General features: G+C 36.8%; 1 protein-coding gene across 2 annotated transcripts in view; it reads right to left on the bottom strand.

Annotated features, from left to right (window-relative positions):
- The window catches only part of HDAC9 (histone deacetylase 9), a 461,778-nt gene that overhangs the window by 378,221 nt on the left and 60,057 nt on the right, over nucleotides 1-23,500 (bottom strand). The window lies entirely within an intron of this gene.

The raw sequence follows: 23,500 nt of genomic DNA on the forward strand, positions 1-23,500 counted from the left end.
TGTATTAAGAGAAAAGCAATCTTCTTAATGATGGTGCCTTTTTTTTTTTTTTTTGTGTTTGTGTGTGTGTGTGTATGTGTAAAACAGTTTTTTAACTCAGGAAAGAAGAATACAGCTTCTTACCCAGATCTTACAAAGATATCTTCATTGCTGAAAACTACTGAGCATGTTGATGTTTGAGGAAGTGGTAAGGGGAGAACCTGAATGTCTCAGGAGTCTTTACAATAATACCACACTAAGCTTTGCACTCCTAACCCAGGGGAAAAAATGCCCTGTGAAAGGCTGGTTAACCCACTTCATCTCCTATACTGTTCATCAGACAGTGAAAAGCTTCCTAGTAACCATAATCCTAGTAACCGTATGGAAACATACCAATCTGGATTCTGAACCAAATTAGAAATAAATCATTAATATTAATTTTTTGGGGGAAAAAAAAAAAAGGGACACTTCAGTTCATTAACTTCTGTAGCAATACTGCTTAGCAGAGATTTTTTTTTCTTTTCAACATCTGCCATGTGGAACTGGCCATTTTAAAAGGCTTATTTTAGTGCCTTGCAAAGAAAGCTGTGAAGCACTGATGAGACAACAATGTGATCTTTGGATAGAGGTATTTATTTAGCACAGCCTTATAGCATCTACGTTCACAAGCAGGAAGCCCATTCTGTCAGCAACAGCAGATCCACAAATAAGCATCAGCCTCTTGCACCTTTTGACCGAATTTTCACTATATTGTTTAATACAGCTACCACGTGAGAAAAGATATCTAATGCTCAAGGCTACTAACAAAACATCACAAACACAGTGGGCTTTGCTTCTAGCAATGCTAAGGCAAATAAAATTTATGTACCCCACAGGACATTTTCCCCTACACTTGTCACAGAGGCTATATTGTATTGTATTATATATTGTATATGTATTGTATATTGTACACATTTCTAAGTAGCAGTCAGAAAAGAAATAAAAATCAGAAGTTTTTCACTCTGAGAAATCTCCAAGATCAACCATTCAGATTCTTCTGGGTTGTTCACACAGATCTAAGTTTTTAAAACTACTTTCATTCTCTCTTTTTAAATTATTCTGAATAATTGATATATGCCTACAATACAGTGAGCATATTGAGTCTTAGTTCCAGTTCTTTCCAGTATCAGGGAAGTCTGAATGCAGTGTTTTCCAAGACGTTACCTCTAAGTCTTTCCAATTCTTTTATTACCTTAAAATACTTTTCTAAAATTGAAACATTTTCTCTCATCTGTCAAAATATTGCCAGCAGAATAAACCTGGTAGTAATTCGTCAAAATATTTAATTGCAAAAATGATCTTAAAATCAAGCCCAACTCCCTGAGCTCCTTAGAATCTGCTGTCAGAGAGACAAAATGTTTTTAGAAGAGTTTGAAGGATTTAGCTATTTTCATGATAAAACTGTTTAAGCAAAAGACTAACGCAAGTAGCAAAATATACAGACAGCTAAAACTGAATTCCCATTTTGTGCCTAAAGCTGGTTTACCATATAAAACTTAGATAATGAAATTACTATAGTGCTTCATGGAAGCTATATATACCTCTAGACCTCTTCATTTACATCTCCTGAGGAAAAGAATGCAAACAAAACAAACAAACAAAAAGCCCACCTGACAACAATAGAAAACACACACACCCCAAAAAAAACACCCCATGACCAACAACAAAAGAAACAAAAATCCCAGAAAACAAAACCATGAAAAACATTTATCCATTAAGATTTTCAACAGCTATCCATAAGGAAAAAGTAGGAGTCAGAATTACACTGTTTTATGACTCTACTTTCAGATTTTTGATATACATATTTTACAAACATAAAACTCTTAAATAATATTAAGACTAAACAATTCAGCATTTTTAAATTAAAAAACTTTGACATATTAATTTGGCTACTGTTCTTACATGGATTATAGCAAAAATTTTAATTAAGTGCGCCTATGCTACTTAGGACCCTTATAGAAGGGATATTACTCATTTAACAAAAAAGCTTTTATAATTTCTTCCTCTTACTCACTGATTAAAGTTCCAAACTCAGTTTATGAAATATTACCTATATCCTCCTTTGAAAAAAAAGAAATACTTCTTCAATGAGCTCCCTAAAATGTTGAAGAAAATCACTTTGAAACACATTTTACTTTTTCAACATCAATATGAGAGAATCCTCTATGCTATGGAGTGGAGTGACCACCTTCCTTTGCAGAACAATTTTCTCCCAGTCTGGCCTTTTGCAGCTAAGTTCCACTAACCTCAGTTTTACCACAGTGCTATCCTGTGCCAATATCCATGTCTAGCCAGTATCTCCACCAGCTCCCAAACCTAAAAACCTTAATAATCCATCTGGTGTTGCCTCAGTTTCCTAAGGATGATATGTTAGCATGTCTAGTTAACAGACCATGTCTTTACCTGCCATTCTTTCCACTAAAATTTAACTCAGCTGATGCTATTGCTTCTCCAAATAGCAAGTTATTTCTGAAATGGGAAATACTGTCCAATACAAAAACAAACAAACAAAGAAACCAACCACCCCAAAAAACAAAAGCCTAAAACTAGGCTATGCCTCATCATCATGATAGTGCTTTATGAACTCTTGGCCGGGCTTGGCCCACATCTCAGAGAATGCCCAGCTTGCCTAAAGCAGGTGCTATGTGGACCTGGGGTCTTGCAGGAACTTTTTCACTCCCATGTAATACTGCAGGGCTGGGAGTTATTGCATGCCATTTAAATGGGCCTCAAGAGCCCATTCAATGGGCCCAAGAAATAGAAATCTCCCCATTTTCCTTCATATATCTTAGAATTGTATAGAAGTTCTGTTTCAGATCTTGAAACATCTATGCCTCATCTGAGTTCACCTCAGAACTAAACTGAAGAGTGAAAAGGTCCCTGAAGAACTGCTTTTGCTTTGTGTAAGACAAAGAAATCCTCAGCCTTTTCTTTAAGTTTGGACTTTGCAAAAGCTTCTACCATGTGTCAAGATGGGCGGGGTAGATGTAAATGTCATTCCCTGAACCTCCATGCAAAGGGCCACTCCATACAGTGTGAGATTTCCCATATAATCTTTTTCTTCTTTTAGAAGCATAATATTTAACTTTCCTTTTATTTTTGCTGCTATAGTTACATACTCAAAGTCTCTAACAAGCATCTGTGAAAGTACCTGAAGGGTAAAGAAGAGTCTGCCAAGAAAAAAAGGTTGGATTCTCAGGTTTGGCTTTGAGAAACACTAATGAGAAGAAATTCTCTCTTTAATCGCACTATCAAAAAAGGCTTCTGGATGATACAACTTACACATTACCCTTTTTTAGAAATACATCTAATGGTGCATGTCTCCACATGCACTGTTCCACACAATATCTGGGCCAGGGGTACGGATTAGTGGGTTTTCTTTCACATTCAGGGGGCGTGGGGGAAGGATGTCAATTAAGAAAGCAAAAACAAGGCTAAGGTTATTCATGCCAAAAGGCACTCTGAGAACTGCAGATTGTACATGCCCAACAATGCTTTCATTTTCAGTGACTGTAGAAAGACAGAATCTCCACCACACACTGTAAGGTCCATGGAAGCAGGCTTCGACCTTCAAGCTATGGAAACTGCATTTTAGAGTAGCCTTTTCCTGGTATATCACTATAATAGTACAAAAAATGACAAAGATTTTTGTTACTGATGCATAACTTGTCTAATACAGCAGATTTTGAAGAAACAAAATAAAGTTAATCTGTTTTTGCAACTTACAATAAACTGTTTTTCTGTAAAATTTATTCATTCTTACACATTAATTTCTGACAATCATATTTGAGAGAAGAGGAGGAATGGGAAGTATAACGGAATCAAAAAGCTCAATTTGCCTGAAAGCGAATTTTTAAGCTCTTGGAAAAGCTGCTTATAGCTGTGTATTTCATTAAAAAATTAAAAAAAAAAAAAAGGCGTCTAACGGGACTAAAACAACATACAGACCATCATGTTTATTTTTCAGCTATATTAAGAAAACCCCCATGTTATATAGATACTTAAATGTTTTTCAAAATACTATGTATTGAACTGTTCTCAAAAGGGAGACATCTGAATGGCAAACTGCCTAGTGCAGCCTACGAGGCTGCTGGCCTTCCTTGCTGCAATGGCGCACTTGCTGGCTCCTCTTCCAGCTTTTTCTCCAGGATCCCCAGGTCCTTTTCTGCAAAGCTGCTTTCCAGCCAGTTGGCCCCCTCTCAGAAGTGGTACATGTGGTTATTCCGCCCAAGACTGAAGTTCAACCAAGAGAAATGCAAAGTCCCGCATGAGATTCCTGTTGGTACAACTCTCCAACCTGTCAAGGGCCTTAATGAAGCTTCTAAGTAGTTCTGGCACCAGTTAGCAGCCCCTGGGGAACTCTACTAGTTACTGGCCTCCGGCTGAACCACGGGCTGCAGTTCACAAAACCTTTGAAAGTTCACAAAACCTTCAGTCTGTTTGTAGTCCACCTCCCTGTTCACTTATCTACCCATAGGTCATCCATGGCAATGTTAGGAGACTGTGCTGCAAAGTTTACTGCAGTATAGATATATACAGCATCCACCAGTCACCCTGCAGAAGGCTATCAGATTGGTGACGCATGATTCTCCTTTCTAAGTTCACACTGACTATTCCCTATCACCTTCTTTTCCTTCATATGTCTGGAAGTGATTTCCTCAGTTGTTTGGTCCCTCACTCTCACAGGGATCAAGTCGAAGATAACCAGACAGTAGTTCCCTGTATTCTCCTCCTTGCCCTTCCTGAAGGCAGGAATGACATTTTCTTTCTCCCCAATACCACATTCCTTCAAGGATAATGAAGAGTGGCTTTCACAAAGACATTGGCCAGCTCCCTGAACACTCATGGATGTACCCCTCCAGCTCCCATGGACTTCTGCACGTCCAGTTTGTGTTCCTCAATCTTCTGCTCTTGAGGATGGATCAATCTTCTGTCCAGACAGGTCTCATGCACCTGACTCCTGATGGTCAGCAAAAAAGACAGGATGGAGAAGATATTGAACACCTCAGCATGCTCCATGTTCCCTGTCATCAAATCCCCTGTGCCATTCAGAAGTGGGCTGACATTTTCAGTAGCCTCCCTTTTGTAGATGATACTTCTCATTGCTCATTCTTAATGCTCCTTGCCAGATTAAACTCCAACTGAGCTTTGACTTTGCAAACCCTGTTATCTCCCTTTTCCTCCAGAATCACCTGTCCCTGTCCTGACTTCCTATATGCTTCCCTTTAATGTCAGATTTCTGCTAGGAACTCTTTGTTTACCGACGTAGGCCTCTCAGCAGTTTTGGTTGACTGTCTACACATCAGGACAGGTTGCTCCTGAGCTTGCATGGGGAGATCCTTGAGAAACCAACCAGCTCTTCTTTATCCCTCTTCTCTCCAGGCTGATACCTATTATAATTGTTGCACAGCTTGGTAACAGGGCTGCGCCTGTGTGCACATCCAGCACACGTAAGTCCTTAATTCCCTGTGTAGCACAGGAGCTCCCCAGGGAGTTCTCTACAGGGGTGAAATAAAAGGACCTATTTACAACTCTAGCTGCAAATATGTTTTTTGACTAATTGCCAAAGGAGCTTACCATGTGGGAATTTTGGAAGGTTCTAATGATTCCCCCAGGCATGTCCTGCTGTGTCTTGACAAACTCATCTGTTTCAGTGTGTTGATTATCATCATGAATGGAGTCTCTGGCCATTTCAGAGAGATGCTCAGGCAGTTTCTGCAGCAGAATCAACCAAACTGCACTCAGGTAAGACACTTGCAAATAGACATCTGTTCCTCTAGATGTAGAAATGGTCACATTCAACAGTTTCTGTAATTAAGATTACTTAGGAGATGATTTGTACATAGTTTAAGATACTCTACCATACACGTGCCAGGGAGATCACACAAGACCATGAGTCAACTGAGCTGCAAGAATTCAGCAGAACTGTGGTTCGGGCTGTCTCATGCAATCCAGATGAAAACACTGTTGCAAGAACCCACCATTCAGACCAACACCTGATTGCTTTGTTCAGGAGATCTAATTGTCGTGGGAGTCTATGCAATGTTTTTCTATTATGGGACACTACCAAAGCGTATTTGTGCGAGTCCATGACTTGAAAAGCCATCCTCAATCACAAACCCTTCGTAATTATATGATTTCTGTTTATTTACCGTTATCAGTACTTTGTAGGCACCTGTCAGTTGCTATGTCAACATAGCAACTGAAATATAGCCACTTGATGTAGAAATTTACTGTGTCAGTTAGCCAGAAAAAAAAATTAATGCGATCATAATTTGCATCTAAAATGAATTAATTGCATACTTGCTCCTAAAGTAACATTTCTTTCTGTGTTATGCATTTATACTACTACACTGCTATGTTGATGTGAAAAATTAAGACAGGCATACCAAATACTTTAAACACACGCTTAAAAGGCATACACTTACAATCAAATACTTCAAATCTCATTTTTCAATGAAGGAACTTAAGCAGATCACTGCCTTTGATAAAAACCCTCACAGATAGCCGCCAATGTGGCACCTGTGTTGAGACAGGACTAATAACTTGACAGGTATATGACTACCTGAAGAAAATAGGTAACTAGAGAAACACTGAAATTATTACACAAATATATATTTTAAAAGTACATAGTTCTGCAAACAATGCCATTTCTTTTGAGTACATCTTTTCATCCTTTTCTCTACATGTGATAATGCTGACACACAAAAAAAATCGTGTAACAAATAATTTTGAAAACATTCCACACACATTTTTAAGAGGTAGCAGAGTACACAGACAAATTTCAACACGGGTTGCCATAGGTGGTTATTTAACGTTTCCCAGTTAGTTTATTTCATTTTTAGTAAGTTATTGGAAAGCCCTCCATACATAGTTCAGGTCTCCATTTCTGACATATATCTGAGTAGTAAATTAGCTTACAAAATAATTCAGGAACATGTTATTGTAGCAATCTATTTTGATAATCTTAGTATATTCCTTAAAATAATTAATTTGGTATCAGTCTAACATTTCCTTTACAAACCTGAATTCATAACAAATTATAGCCAGAAAAAAAGCTATACAAAAAAAGGCAGACCAACTACATTGTGAGATACTGTAGAGAATAAAAATGACTGTTCACACACACTGAACCCAGAGACGCACAAATTTAATACAATCAATATAAAGAGTATCTGTTTAAATTCCAATTCCTTCACCTGCTTCCACCATTTTCATTATCTTGTACTATACAACCCAAATAGAAACAAAAAATAAGTGATTTGGGCAGCAATCAGATGATTCTTACAATAATTCAACTCTTTTTCAGTTGTGCAAATTGCTTTATGAAATTGCAGCCCTGAATACTGAAATGACATTACTAGAAATAATTATGGTATTTCTGTGCTTTTTTTTTTTTTTTTTAATCACTACAATAGCTGCATGGGTCCACATTTAGTAGAATCTCTACCTAATACATGAAAACAAAAATTTTCTGATAAAGCCTCACATTTAGATATTTATTACTGAACATGATTTTACAAGAGAAAAGAATTAATTAGCTAGTCCTTCAGATGTACCTCAAGACTTGAGCACCAGTTCATGCATTGCATTGCTGTTGGCGTGGACTTAGTTATTCTATTAAGAAAAATGCAGTTTTACTAAATGACAAACTATTTTGACAAATAGTCAAAGCCAGGAAAATCCAGGAAATAGACACATTGTTCAGAATGTTTTTGTAATATAAACATGAAGCAAGTAATACTATTTTAAATGCTTTGACATTGTGCTCATTTACTTCTCCAAATCAGATAAGTCTTTTTGTTGCTTACTGCCAAGTTTATGAACAAATGACAGTCATTTACAACACCAATTCCCGTTAAATGAAATTAAACTGAGGAAGAAAACGTAAGTAGTTATGACTAAAGTGGTATTTTTAGGTATGGTAACATGATTAAGGCAAAGCTAAATGATAGAAAGGCCCCATAGGAGTGATCCATTCTTTGTCATTAGAATGTCCAAATTTGTAATATTGTTCTGGGATTCAGAGCAGACAAACACAGTGCAAAGAAATATTTGTCAAACACAGATGTCACATATCAAGATGTATGAATAACTGTAATCCACTGTTGCATTCCTTATCCACATTAATACGTGAAGGGAATAAATGAGAAAGAGGCAAAACCAAAAATAAAAACCCTTCTCTGCAGGCTTCTAGTCCTTTGGTGTGACTAAGACAGCTCTCCTAAGGACTAATAATATGCATTCCAAACATCTGCCATCTGACTCCATTTACAGTAGTGGAAGAAGAACTTTGAGGGAAAATTGCAAAATACATCTATGCATGATTACTATCAACCAGCTTTAAAAATCTGAAAGATGGTATTCTTAGAAACATCATATGAGGAGCATGATCTAGGAACTTTAAGAAGTATTCCTTTATCACACACAAATATACAGCTAGACCAAAATGTACAAATAAATCAGCTTTGAATTTTCTGACTCAATGATAAAAACATCCATTGTATGCAACACTGGATAGTGTTAAAAATTAGAATTAATGTCTCTCAAAAAGGTACTTCTTATTATTAAAATAATTATGGAAAAAAATGCTTGTAGGCACCACATTGAATATGAAAGAAAATATAATTAAGCTGATGCTGCAGAGAAAAGAAACAGACCTCAGGACACAAACCCAAGACCTGCAGGTGCCCCGGGTTCCATACCAATTTAACACAGAGAGCAAAGCACAGGGCTGCCCACAATGTATCATTCTTTCAGAAGTGGTACTCATGATTCAGGGAAAACTGGGAACCATTGCTCTAAACAGACCAAGGACTGAAGCGGTAGCATTTTATTTTACATCATTAACTTTGCCTTATTCAATTTTGCAAGCCTTCACTCTGGCTTTGCTAATAAGCATATTTGTCATTTACTACACCTACACCACATTGTTATAAGCACCTCTGGCACCTGAATTCAGAAAGGGGTTGGACAGAATCTCACACCATTAAAAATTAGTTTGCACTTTTGTAGCTTCATAAGCCTCTAAAGCCACAAAGGTTACCTTTAATTACAAAAGGCACCATCATCTATCTATTACATAAAACTTTATGACTCTTTACATGATCTACCCATTAACTGGGATTTATCCAGTCTCATCTCGGGCAAATTCTGGTGGCAATAGACAGGTTCTCACCCACCAATGCCTGTCTGTTAGTCCCAGCTGGAACAGTGCAGAAGACACCTTTTTTCAGATTTTTTGTAAGTCATTAGTTATTCCCCTTGTCAGCCCTGAAATTCAAGGAAAGAAATGTAGTAACTTCCAATGTCTGGTGCTGAAATTTACTTTCAGGGAAGCAGTGTCTTTCCTGCAGCTGTTGACTACTTGGAATGAGAAACAATTCCCAGATGAATGCATATTGCATCATTAACAAATGCTTCACATTATGGGAAGTAGGTAAAGGAAGAAATGGGAAGTGTGGAGTCCTTTCCAAACTATCCTGCTCCCACTTCAGTCTGGATGGAAGGCTACAGCTAATTTGTGTTCTGCTTGCCCACAGGTTTTCCCTAACTAGGATCATATCCCACAGTCATCAGTCACCTTTGCCTTTCAGGGAAACAGTTGTTTAGGCCCTGCTAACTACAAAGTGCTTTACAGAACTCAGAAAATAAAGAATATCCAGAAGCTTAATTTTGTAACAAACTTTTTAGGCTCTGTTTGTGCCACCTGACTTCAAAAAGAGGGATTCTTTTTAATCAGCTGAGGAAGAAAAGAATTTGTATGCAAACAGAATTAAGCTATCAGTAAAGCACGACAGTTGAACATGGATTCATTAAACAGGGCTGCATCCGAGGACTAAATTAGGCATAGGGAATAGACAGGGGAAAAAATCTATATCTTAAAATGTGATAGGGTCCATTTACTAGATGAGATTACTTTTCTCTACAATACATTACCCAAAGGCACTTCCAAAACTGAGGGAGTATATTACATGGTGCTAATCAGAACTGTTTTCCTAAGTAGGTCAAATGTTGAAAGAATATCTTGAAATCTTATGCACTGTTAAAAAAAAAAAAATCTCCCGACAGCAGTACAGCCAAGGTGCTAATCACTTTCTAAAATATAAAAACCTTCTGCATAAACATTAAATGTAGCACTTTAAAATGCACAGTCATACACCTGAGGCTGTTCTTTCCCTGTCATTTTAATTCAGTCTGTAATAACCAAATGAATTTTAATTAGAAAAAATGCCTTTATTTGCATATGTAGTTGTTTGACTTCACAAAGATTGACTTGTTTAATTTTTTTTTCAGAAATCAAAACATCCCCAGTTCCAAATGGTCAGGCATATTTAGACTTCAGATTTTGTTCTTTGTTTAGAAGAACATTAATAAGACAAGACAGGGTTTGTTTGTTTTTTCTGGTTTTATTTACAATAGGTATATTGCACCTTTGAATAGCTTTGCTGGAGAATGAGGCATCATGGGGAAGGACAGTGAAGGAAGTAGCAAAACAAAGGAGAAATAGCTTTACTGCCAAACTTCAGAACAGACAATTCTGACTCAGGTTCCAGCAAACACCAGTTACACACTGTCCTGTATGTCCTGTCCTGTACTGCACATAACTTTGCAAATTCCCAAATTAAAAATCTCCTTGGTAGAGTGTGTTTCCTAGCCATTATGCTAAAGCCTAACTGATGATTATCCATTATTATCTTCATATCATCTTTCAAAACTCAGATTCAAAGAATATATACAGGTTTGTGGATGGGTGTGGAAGAGAGGAGTTGCCATGGATTTAAATGGGAATACCATTTACCTCTCTGAAGACGTATGCAATAAATCTCTGTTGCTTCCTGGGCTAGCAGATAGTGGTTTAACTGCCATTAGGACAGCACAGAACCCTTGCTGCTAAGAAATAGGCTCAATTAGTTTGGGCATAGTACCAACACAGCTTTCTGTAATCTCAGGATGCAGAGAGAATCATCTACCAGCTGTTTGCAGCATGGAAACAGTAAACTAGCATCTGTCTAAAAAGGACATAGTGACTTACTGATGTTAGAGCTATAAAATCAGAATTAGGATTATAAATTTTGGTGAATGAGGAATGATGATTGGGAGCAGCAGAATCAAATTGGAAAACAGATTGAATATGTGAAATGATGACTTCTCATTAAAATGGGATGGAAAGAAGTGGGTAACTTGCTGGGGAGTACAGGACTATACTTTGGTATTAAAAATAGGGCCAAAGCAGATCCTAAACCAGGTGAGATTTAGAAAGGCCCAAGAGGAATTTTCACATTTACCACCCACAAAAAAGCAATTTAGCAATGCACTATAGCCAAACTGCTGCAAAGTGTGCTTCAGCAAGAGCTTCACATAAATGAAAGATATTTTTTACTCTGTTTATGGGTTTGGAGGGATTTTCTTAGTCTATAATTTGGAGAGATAGGTCTATTTCAGAAGGATTTTGGTTTGTTTTTTTTTTTGTTTTTGTTTCTGAGAATAAAGAAAAATTCTGGACAAGAAAATAGCTTGTCAAATAAGCTGTGTCTTCTGGAAAATGTAATAAAATACCATACTTCCATGCATGTAGCCTAATTACTAACAAATCAGAGAGTAGATAAGCACAATCCCGACAGAATCACATAAAACCAGAGTCTAGAATGCTATTTTGCAGAAGGAACAGATTATTGCAGTGAAGAGTCCTTGAAGGATGAGGGTTCTTCGAAAAGAAGAGGGTCCTACCTACACACACAACTCAACATGACCTTCCAAGTGAAGGTTTGCTTTATATTCTTCACATACATAACCTACAGGCTATACACAACTACTGGCTGTGTGTCTGAGAGTCACACAGCAATAACAGAAAAAAGTTATTTTTAAGCCCAAGTCAAAGTCGGGAATGAGTCCGTATTTCCCCCTCAAGTTAACTTATTTTGAGTTAATTCAAGGCACCAAATGTGGTTTTGTAAAATAGTACGTAGTCTCCCACACATTTGTTCTGGTCTACAAGTATGTGTTCAAGCAAGAAAAATAACCTAAGTTAATTAGCAAATAACTAACTTAAGGAAGAACAGTCTTCAGCAGACATACTCAAAGCTTTGCCATGCCTTCATGGAAGATAAAGTAGCTCTCCTAATTCAATCTCCATACTAAGTATTCTTAGTAGACATGTGTGACATTAGAGAGAGAAGGTTTTGGTTATAAACCATAAATATTCATTAAGGAACGATTGCATGGCCTTTTCAGAAAAATACATGTCTGAGAAAAGATTATATTCTTTAGAACTTTTGCCAATTTATTATTAAACAGCATTCAACTGTCTGTAACATTTCTAAATGCAGCAATTCAGAGTGAGTGAGTACATGAAAGGATAAATCTGGTTCACACAGTCTAAAATCTTCTTCACAGTCTGGGAAAACACTACAACAGGGAAAAAAATTCATAAGGAAAAAAAATCTTCATCTGTCAGTCAAAGATTCTCCTGGCATAACTTCAAAACTTTACTCCCACTTTGCTATACGTTTTGATATAAAAGTTCATCCTTTCAAATCATCATGTTAGACTCAGCTAACAATCTTGCTAGAATATCTGCAAACAGAAATCTGTAAAAGCGTAAAAAATGGTTGTGATCTCCCAAACATTTTTATGACCTCACACCTTTAAAATTCAGTGATTTGTTTATTTCCAAATACTGTGTTCATCTGCCTAAGACAGTTTGTTTAAGGACCTCTTTTCTTCACCCCTCTTCCTATAAGGACAGGTAAGAAAGAAACTGGAGTCATAACACCAAACATGAAATTAATAATGCTGTTCATGATTTTTCCATGAATTGTACTGCTTACTCCCAAATTTTATTCAATATTTTCTTCTGTATGGAAACAATGTATTAATTCCTGCAACTTTGTGTCTTATTTTTACAAAATGCATATAACTTGCAAATAGATCCCAGGTGAAAGAAACCTCCTGAGACATAAGACTATTTCTTAAATCAATGGCAGCAATAACAGTCTTTTGCACAACAAAGATTTGACAGATAAGAAATTAATGAAAATCTACAATTACACAGATTATAAATTACAGAATCAGCAGCAGGATTGTTTTCATTTACAAAGCCAAAAGTAATTATAAATAATGAAATAAGAGAGCTCTAGTAACAGCCTTGGTTAAGAGTATCAAATTAGTGAGCTGAGAATAATTTGAAAAATGTAACAACACTAAAGAGCCATCAGAGTGGTGATAATTGGCAGCATCTGCTATTTCACTGCAATAGTACATCAAACCAGCTGCAAATATAGGGCTTTTTAAGCTTTCTCACAGAGTTGTACACTCTCCTGCTTCCTCTGCTTTCAAACACTGATGTACAGTGATTGTGCTTCATACAAGAATATTCGATGAAAAAATTAGGATTAAAAATAAAATAACTTACCAGTATTTATGACACAATAGGTGTTATTTTAAACAGAAACTCAAATAGGGATAATGTTTTCCAGCCTCTATTAAAACAAGTTGTTACATGAAAATTTCAGCTCTGTTCCTACAGAATTCCTGTATACTCTTCAAACCAACTCTGTTCCATTTAATCTTCCACCAACACTGGGTAGAAAATGAGATCAAAAAAAAATTAATCATACTATTCAGTGAATTGTATTATTCAAAATTCTCCATTAACTCTTGAAACTTACATTGTCAGAATGATGCTGCCATTATCTGAGATATAGAGGAGGCAACTTAGATGGTTCAGAGAAGCTTTAAAATGCTACTACTTCCTATAAGCTACAAGCCCTTCAAATCTGATTAATTTGGGCTTCATAACCATAATCATTATTTTGGATTTTAAAAAGTGCTGGGAAATATCAAACCCCACCATTCCTCTAAACTCAACTGAAGTTTCATTTCCTATAAGCACTCAAACACCAAAGGCAGGAATGCACCATGGAAATGATAAAAAATTCTAATTGTTGCCCACGGGTTATTTGCTCTCCACAGGAAGTACAGAAGATGACAAACGCAGGCTGGACTTTGCAAGTATCTATGGTGGGGAGGGAGACTACGGACAGATGAAATGACGGAATGTGCAACTGCCACAGAGACATTCCAACGGAGCTGCTAAGTATCTTCTCCTATAAACTGTGAAATCTGAGACAGCTTCATTTCTTCCACATGCCTCCAGAAACAACTACATAGATGGTGCAATACCAAAGACTCCCTCAACCATTCCTACTTCTGACCTCCTCCTTCCTATAAAAGTATTATGTGACCAGATTTTAAAAACATTATTTAAAATACCCAGCATACCCTCCCACTCAGAGCAGTGGTAATACTCAGTATGGTGGCTTGCACTACATTTAATGTAGCTGAAAACTACATTGAGCACTACATATTTGCTAGCCAGGAGTTTGATTTTATGGCCTGACCTGCCTTTTTGTAACATTATTCATTTTGTCTATGTTGTGGATACAGAAACAGTACTGTTCTAACTGGAAAAATGTATCTGGGAAGGGGTGGGGGGTGTGCAGCAACCTTTTCCATAACATTAACACCACATAGCACAGAAATGACACAGGAAAAGTTTCTCTGGAATTATTTTACATTTGCTGGCACACCCTTTCACTTACAACTAACTGCAAGAGAAAAAAATTGAACTAGAGGAGGAAAACTGTCTAAGAGCAAGCTATACTTAAAAACAGATCTCAAAAAAATGGGGATTCTTGATCTGAAGGGATTCCTCTCCCCCAATATTCAGGATCTAATGAAGTTCATTAATTTCAGTGATAGTCAGTTCAACAGTTAATAATATGAACACGACTACATTTGTTATGACTCTTAACTCCACAGATTTTGGAATGGATAAAAGAACAACTGCTTTGAGATTAAATACTGGATTGGGAACATTGATTTGAAACACTGGGCAGAATTAGAATCCCTGAGGTTAGGCTCTGGTGACACATATAATTATATCATGGCTTCTTCTAAGACCAAAAATAGATGGCCTCGGGAATAGCACTAAGCATATTTAAGTGCTAGAGAGAAGAAGAAAAAGAATTGACAACCCAATAGCTTAAAAATTCAACAACGGATTCTCCACACTGATTGGCTAAAATGTCATTTTTTTAAGTCATTTTTTGCCTCCCATTTTGCAACAAACTTGGTTCTAACATTTAAAAAATTTTCCTCTGTACTCAGAAGAGCTAAAAAGATATTTTTAGCCTGGTTTCCTAAGGAAATGAAACTTATCCGTTAGGCCCTCATCACAATAACTTCTGAATTCATGAAGTGATTTCTGCCAGGTCTGACAGGGTGTGAAACATATTAGGTTCCCAAAAATGGCAGCTGGGATAGGAAAGAGAATGTAAAAAATGCTCCCACTGTGGAGCTGCCTTTGCTAGACATCAGGGAGAACACCTGGGAGCCCCTCCCTGCCATCTCTGAGGCCAGGCTACTGCGGTTGTGCTGCTCAAGGGTCCAGGTGGAGTGGGGCAAGGATAAGGCTGGTTTTGACTGAGTGTATTGTATCCTTTAATGACAGCTGGGATGATCATATATTTGCATGATTCCAGTTCAGTTGGAAATGAAAGTACTGTTGACAAATCCCTCACTAAAACGCATTTTGTCACAGGTCCACCAAGACTTTTAAGAACTGTGTAAATCCAGCAGCAGGCACTGCAATACAGTGAAGACTAAAGGAAGGGGTGAAATTTGTTACTGACTTGAATGAGGGAAAAATTCAAAAAATTCCAAGGGGATCTCTTGTATCTGGAGAACCAGGTAAAAGAATAACAATAATAACAAAATTTGGTATAAAGAAGCAGAGGACAATATTAAGGGTTAAGATGTCTGCAAAACAAGCTTAATTTGCCACTTAGTAAGAAAAAATTACTTGCTAATTATGCTCATGTTACTTAGATGACGGATGTGGATGGCCTCAAAAAGCAACACTTCCTGCAGCTATTACTGCTGTAACTTATTCACTACTGTTGGATTTAACATCCAGTAAGTTCTGTAAGAAGAAAAAGAATTATTCTTTGATGGCTGTTAAAAGGCATCAGCATTAAAGGTAAGTTATGGGGAAGCCTTTTCATCACAGCACAGCCATATCTTAGAGCCCAAGTGGCTGGCAGCCACAAGGTCACTCCCAGCTGAATGATCCACAGTCCAGCGTGTTTTCTTGTGTGAGATTCAAATGGAATTACTTGTAATGGTTTTCAGTGTGAGATTATAAATAAAACCATAATAATTTCAAATCCTTATTTTTTGTCAACTTCGTGAATCTCCTCAAACATCTGGCTTAATGTTTTCACCTTCCAAAAGTAAATATCCAAATATGAAAAGAATACAGAGCAGCCACTTTGTAAATACATACTGTAGAAACTATAGAGTGCTACTGTGGATAGATAGCTTGCAATAAAATAAAATGTATTAATTAAGAACCCAAAATATATTGACCAATTTTTAATGCTGTATTCTCTAGGAAAAACACCCGTTACTGGGGTTTTTCTTGCTTGCTTGTTTGGGTTTGGGTTTTGGGCTTCAATTGCTAGGAAAATGATCATTAAAAAGCTCCTAATACATCTCAAGTAAAGCTATTAAGTAAAAAAATGTACTGACAACAGAAGTTAGCTCATCCCACAAAATGACTGCAATAAAACAGATTCTGAACTGATATGCCCTTCCCTAGTCTTGGGGTATATTAGGCACATCAGACAGATGATCAGTAAGACAAAAAGAAATAGCTGTCACAAATAAAACCCCTATTACAACTTTTGGCTGCATACTAAGAATCCAATGTGCTTCCCATTCAGACCAGTAAACACAGGCTAGAATCTTTCACTGTACTGCTGCAAAGACACCAGGCTTGAACTTAATATGGACTTCATGGCTGACTGACAGTTTTTTGACCATAGCAATAAAAAACCCAGCTTATTTAAGCCTTAGCTATACATCTCCACTGTAAGATATCCTCACTTCAGATTATTTAGTGCATTCAAAAGTGAAACTATACTTAAAAGTGTTTGCTTGTTTATTTAGCCTCTTATTTAGGACTTTAATAATTATTACTACTAGAACCTGCAACAGAAACCATCAAAGACGAATCTTTCAACCACCAAGCAGTAATAGCAACCAACATAAATGGCTTCAGCTTATGAAGGACAGCACAGCATAAGATATAGTACTTGTGAGAGAAATGGAAGTTCATTGCTCAACTCATTCTAAAAACATCAACCAAACCACTTTTCAGACCTTACAAACTTGCATTGTTTTTTCAATGGTTATTACTATTTTGGTAATTAGGTTGAAATTTGTCAGGTGAATATATCCTTCTGACCCTGCATGAAGTTTTTTGCTAAGGCAGGTATGTGTCCAGATTTATTTACTACTAACAACACAAGATTTTTTTTTGTGATTATGATAAAGAAATACATCTTACTCAATTTTTAACCACTGAGGATCACTTCCAATTCAACTTTCAATTTAGATCTAAAATGAAAGGAACTTACCAGTCAGGGTGTACATGGTCTTTCTAATGTAATTTATGATGATTTAGAAAGCTAGCAAGGCTGTTCTGATATTAAAAACAACAATGAAGGGAAGTGGTTAGTCAACTAGCTGGTTCTGTTATTCCCTCCCACTTCTTACAGCAGTACCTAACTCTGTGGTGTCATAATTCAGCTCACTATCCCAGTTCTTAATTTTGTTTATTTTTTTAAAAACAAAAACAAAAGAAGTGCAACAACACATTTGCAGGATTATTAGTGTTTCAAACCAGATGTTCAGTACCTATACTCATAATAAATACTAGATACAACATCTAAGCAGTAATCTCTGTTTACGTGGAGGGAAAACTAAAAAAAAAATCATAACCAAAAATCTACTTAACAGTAGTTTTTCTCATTGCTGCTTTGACTAAAGGTAATAACATTCTGCATTCTGCATTAGTGGGAATAGAAGAATAAATTATCTGTATATATCATTAGTCAAGTTACCTAACAGCCCCAATCAAGCTGATTTTCAGTCAACGGACTGGGATTTTATTCAGGTATTTATGCATCTGTACATGAATAGAGGATGCTATCTAACAAAAAATCAGTATTTTATTGTCACTTCAAGTGACCAAGGATAATGAGAGACAGGAAAGAAGTAAAAATTACTTTTTTTTTTTAATTAATATGTTTAATTTTTACCTTAAAAGCCATATTTGTTAACATGTTAACAACATGTGCTGTATGCTTCTTCATTCAAAGTAACAATCTGGTTCTGTGGAACTTACTTCAAATTTCAATTTCACTGATGAACCATGATTTTTTTCTAATACATGATGTTCAACACCACACATTAAAGGAACTCTGAAAGAATCAACAGAATGTCAGTGTCCTCCTTTAGTAAGCTCCTTTAAACACCAAGAATTTCCACTTTTAGCACCAGTAGAAAAAAAAATAAACAAGACATCTCCCTTTGTTTCTGTGCAATAAAACAATATAAAATGGATTAAGATGAGTTGGTTAAAGCTGAGCCACAGAAAGAGCCCAAGTTTATCTTCACATTTGTGGTATTATGGTTTACTCAATATTTTCCTTTGGCATTTGTAAAGTACATCAAAGATTTAGTGTCTACATCCAGAGGTTTGGGTGTTTTGAGTACTGGAGATAAATCATAAACTAGACCAAAGTTCACCTTCTCTCCCTACCAAAAAAACCCCTCACACCCAAAAGCCAACACATAACTGAGGCCAGAAGGAACTGCACTGTCTGTGTCCCTCTCCATCATCCACATACCCTGCCCAGTCAGCAGACTACAGAAGCTCTCCTGCTTTCATGAAAGAATGACCTGGCCACATCGCAGCAAGAACATGCCATACTTCACTTTCTCTCACATTTCTTTCTTCCATCCATAGGGATTGTCTATCTAACCCAACAGAGAAGCTACATTTTGTAAGAACTTTCAATGTACCCACAAAATTCTATCACACATATATTGCCATCCTCTTCCACAGCAGGTCAATTCTAACAGCAGTATTGTTGCATCTTCCCAGTAACTTGGCATTCAACTGGATATCACCAAGCCCCATTTGCTGTATATTGACAGTGCAAAAGACCTTACAATAGTACTATTAATTTCTACAATATTTAGTTACTAAGCAGACTGTGGAATCATGTCCCTTCTCCTGGGAAGAAAAGAAAACAGGATCTGGAGAGACAGAGATCCTCCAACACCTGGTGAAAATGTAACTTGTGTAGGTTACTAAAAAACAATTTACTCAGCAGGAGTAGAAATGTGGACTAGGTGATGCTGCCTGTTTTTTATGCAATTTCCTGGTATAGTAAGCAAATACATCATGTTCATAAATACATCACACTATAACTGCTGTGTGTTTCCCCTATCTCTCTATCAAGATACTGTCCCATAGTTTCACTTACTTGATGGTTAAAACATTTATGGAATTCTAATATATATGTTGGAGTAGCTCATACAAAGCATTCATAGCTCATCTGTAACCATTGCCTCTTAATGCTCAAACTGTCCTTTTGCTTAAGGACAGCTTTTCCCTCACTTGTAATGACTGCACTGGTGCAAAGGAATCTTGGGCTGGGGAGCAACTTGGACAGCTTTCCCCTACACATATTCAGGGAAATTGGGGGTGGGCAGGTGAGTGTGTTTTTATCCAGGGACACCTTTCACTTGGTCAGGTTGCTCAGAGCTTCATTCAACCTCATCCTGAACACTTCCAGGACAGGGGTCCACAACTTCCGGGCAGCCTGTTCCAGTGCCTCACCACCCTCACAGTAAAGAATTTCTTCCTAATATCTAATCTAAATCTACTCTCCTTCAGCTCACATCCATTCCCCCTTGTCCTATCACTATATGCTCTTGCAAAAGGTCCCTCTCCAGCCTTCTTGTAAACCTCTTTTAAGTGCTGGAAGGCTGCTCTAAGATCTCCCTGGAGCCTTCTCTTCACCAGGCTGAACATCCCCAGCTCTTTCAGCCTGCAACTATCTTTAGTTTCTAAATAAACAACCTATTATTCAAACTTCCATGAAAAGCCTTCAACATTTTTCATGAAAATCCATGAGGTCTTTAGACCTCATCACAGAAACCATGCTGGAGATTCTATTAGCACACACTGACTGTGAGTCTCCTCTCAATCTGCTTGTGCCTTTCTGCAGATTATAGGGCAGCATGAGATAAAGTAGTTACTTAAATAACAAAACAGAGATAAATTGCCAGATTGCATCATATAAAGAAAATACTATCCTTGGCTCTAAAAGAATTAATTAAAAAATCCTTTCAGTATCTGCTGAAATCTCAGCATTCATTTGTACAGTGGCTTATCAAGAAATAGTAAACTTTAAATATTGATAGCACATAAAAATTACAGTACTAGAACTAGTGCATAAAGCCATCTTCATTGGTCACAATATACATAACTAATGTGTATGCCACATGGAAAACATACCAGACATCTGGGCAACCCACACGTTTTGGAATAGTCAACTACAGTGTCTACTACTCTACTCAATCTACTTCTACAGAGTTCAAATGTTGCTGTGTTTGATCAGATGTTTCTACTAGGTTAATACCACCACAGCAGAAAAAACAGCTACATGTTTCATTTTAAAAGACAAAACATGATAAACTAGAACATTTTTTATACATTAACTATCTATTTTTCTTCCAGCATGACTGTTAGCTTCGTCATCCTTGCTCTCTTGAGAAATCATTACAGTTCTCCTTCTTATTTAAAATAATAATAAAAAAAATCTACACTGTTATAATCCCCATTTAGACCAGTTGTTATACATTACTGAAATTCCATGAGGAAGTGTGACTTTTACAAATATGGACATCCTGTTTCATTTCCCTGAGCTGTTTCTTCACAATATCTTTGCATAAAGGGTGGGGGGAAAAAAGAAAGAGCATAAACTTAAAAAAGGTGTTCATATGGACAAAGCAGAAATGGCATATTTTAAAAACTGAACTATTATTACTAAACATTTTGGTCTATTCAGTGGACTGAAAACTGTCTTAACTAATTTTACAATGCCAGGGCTGCACATCCCAATGTGTGCAGCACATGCTACAGTGTAGGCCTTCAGCTACCCAGAGGACTTTGGTTTTCTGAAAGTCTTTTTTTAATAGGAAAGCTCTTCCAGTCTCCCAGTTCTCAGCATCCAGGCAGCCCTTCCCAAGGCCAAGAGCTCCCTCAGAGGAAAGCTTGAGAATTACGCACATCACAGGAGAATCAATGCCAGCTTTCCTTTTTGGGAACACCTTGAGGCTTCTTCAACACACAAAGACGGAGACTAAACAAGCACTAAATTAAACAAGAATGCTCTTTATCCTGTGTAGGGTTACACACGGAGCAAATTTATTTTACAAAGATGGCTTATTTTCAGAGTCTAGGAGACAAATGTAACTTATGTCTGGATCACTGCTGGTACAGGCCCCTCAAGCTGTTCCTGGATGGAGTCACTCCAAGAAGGTTCAGCGTTGCCTCCTCCATGAGTGATAGTCACAGAGCAGCATCTCTCTATGTTCTTATGTTACTCAATTTCCACAGCCAGAAAAGAAACTAATTTTGTACATATTTGTTCTTATCTCATGGATCCTTGCTATGTGAAAAGACTCTGAGCATGCTGGAACTTTCAAAGGTATTATATGTCTTTCCTAGATAACATTTTCTCTTACAATCCAATATTCCATTACCTTTAACTCTGTGATCTGGGCCATTGTTCGCAGTTTGACTTAAAGGAAGAGATGACCAAAGCAAGATACATGAAGCTGTCACAAAGGATTGACACCTGAAGTAAAACTCTTCAGTGAAATTTACTACTCATTTATAAAACATACTTTTTGTGGAAATTTTCTCTCACACATCAGTCAAAACACAGACAGATCAGCCCCTTACACACAAGAACAAACCACTGATGTCTTGTTCTACCTAATATGCTGCGATATTTTGTTTGCAATGAAAATTATGAGTTTCATATTTGCCCACAGGCATTTTCATGTGAAGTTATACCACCTTTTGTAGTATTTCTTGCAACAGCTCTGGGTTCTACATGCTTAAACACACATTGTACTTCATGATACAATCTAGACTCTTCCTTTCAGGTCAGTATGAAAGAAAACAAATCAAGCAATAAAGTCAATTTATGATTCCATTGCTAAAAATGATTGTCACAGGATGCTCAAAGTGAAAAAACTTCAAACAAAATTAGATCAGACAGGATGAGAACCTTTTTCCTCTTTCACATTTCAGAGTATGCAGTAGCTATGGAAATAAGCCAATATATTAGCATGTATAAGTCAAATTGAGTATTATTTCTCCTTGAAGACTACACTTTTCAAACACGTTCAAAAGTACTAAAGTTGGCTCCCAAAATCCTTTTAAAATTTCCTTTCACTTCTAGATGACACACTGAAAATATGAAAAATGGCATAAAATGTGTTACAAAACTGGTGCTTGCAGCAGTACTTCAAAAAAACTCATAGTGATTTTTTTGTATATTCACTTTTAGTCACTATTAAGGCTACAATTCTTAGTTTATGTACTCCAGATATACCAGTCCTGTGTTTTAAAGAACCTAAATATAGATTCTCAAAACGTGAGTCAGAAAAATAAAAAAGAAATATAAATTCCCTGGTCAATTTGAAAAGCATTGACCTGGTATAGCCAGAAAGTTTACATCTGCAGGAGGAAAAAATGGTGCAGAAAATAACAGATTAACAGTCTGTTATTTCAGTGTGGGTGCAGAGAAAGATAAAGGATAAGTGTCGCTGCATTGATTCTACAACTACTCTTTATCATGCTTTTAACATATGGCATGGATGCACAAAGCTCCAAATGAGGAGCGTTTTGTGAAGAGCTTTTTTTAAAACCAGAAGAATAAACAAGTAAAATAGAGTACTAGGAACGTCTCTACAAAGGGAGCACCATACAAAAACACTTTCTTCCCCTTCATTAAAGAAAATTATCTTCCAATTTCTTTCCAAACTCAATATTCCAACTGTTGATTTTGGCCAGAAGGCCTCAACAGGACTACTCCTTAAAAGCCCAGATTTCACAGTTATAGTGACTGGTGGTATTTTTGTATTCTCCTGCCTTCTTGTCTATATAATTTACCTATCATTTAAGTTTCCAGGCTCCATCTGAAGTGAGTATTAGGATGAGACCTGGACATATATGAGCTATTCCTCTCCATACTTAGTTACACAGAAAATAAACCTGGGTATGTAGCCTAGCCAGGAACTGCAGCACATACCCATGAAATACTGAAAGATCATGAAAATCATTAGGATTTTTTTTTTACTTTATCTTTTATTTCTAGAAAACAACTCCAAACACCAAATACAAATTTGTGCATTAAAGTTTTAACAGCAGAAATACTATCTTACCTCCTATACTTCCCTTTTTTGGCACTATTATAGATGCAGGGATGCCTGCTGGCTCAAAGGACTCTCTTTTTCAGGGAATCGTAAATGCAAAAGCTAAAGCTAC

This window comes from Corvus hawaiiensis, chromosome 1, assembly GCF_020740725.1.
Source record: "Corvus hawaiiensis isolate bCorHaw1 chromosome 1, bCorHaw1.pri.cur, whole genome shotgun sequence".
NCBI classification, from domain to species: Eukaryota; Metazoa; Chordata; class Aves; order Passeriformes; family Corvidae; genus Corvus; species Corvus hawaiiensis.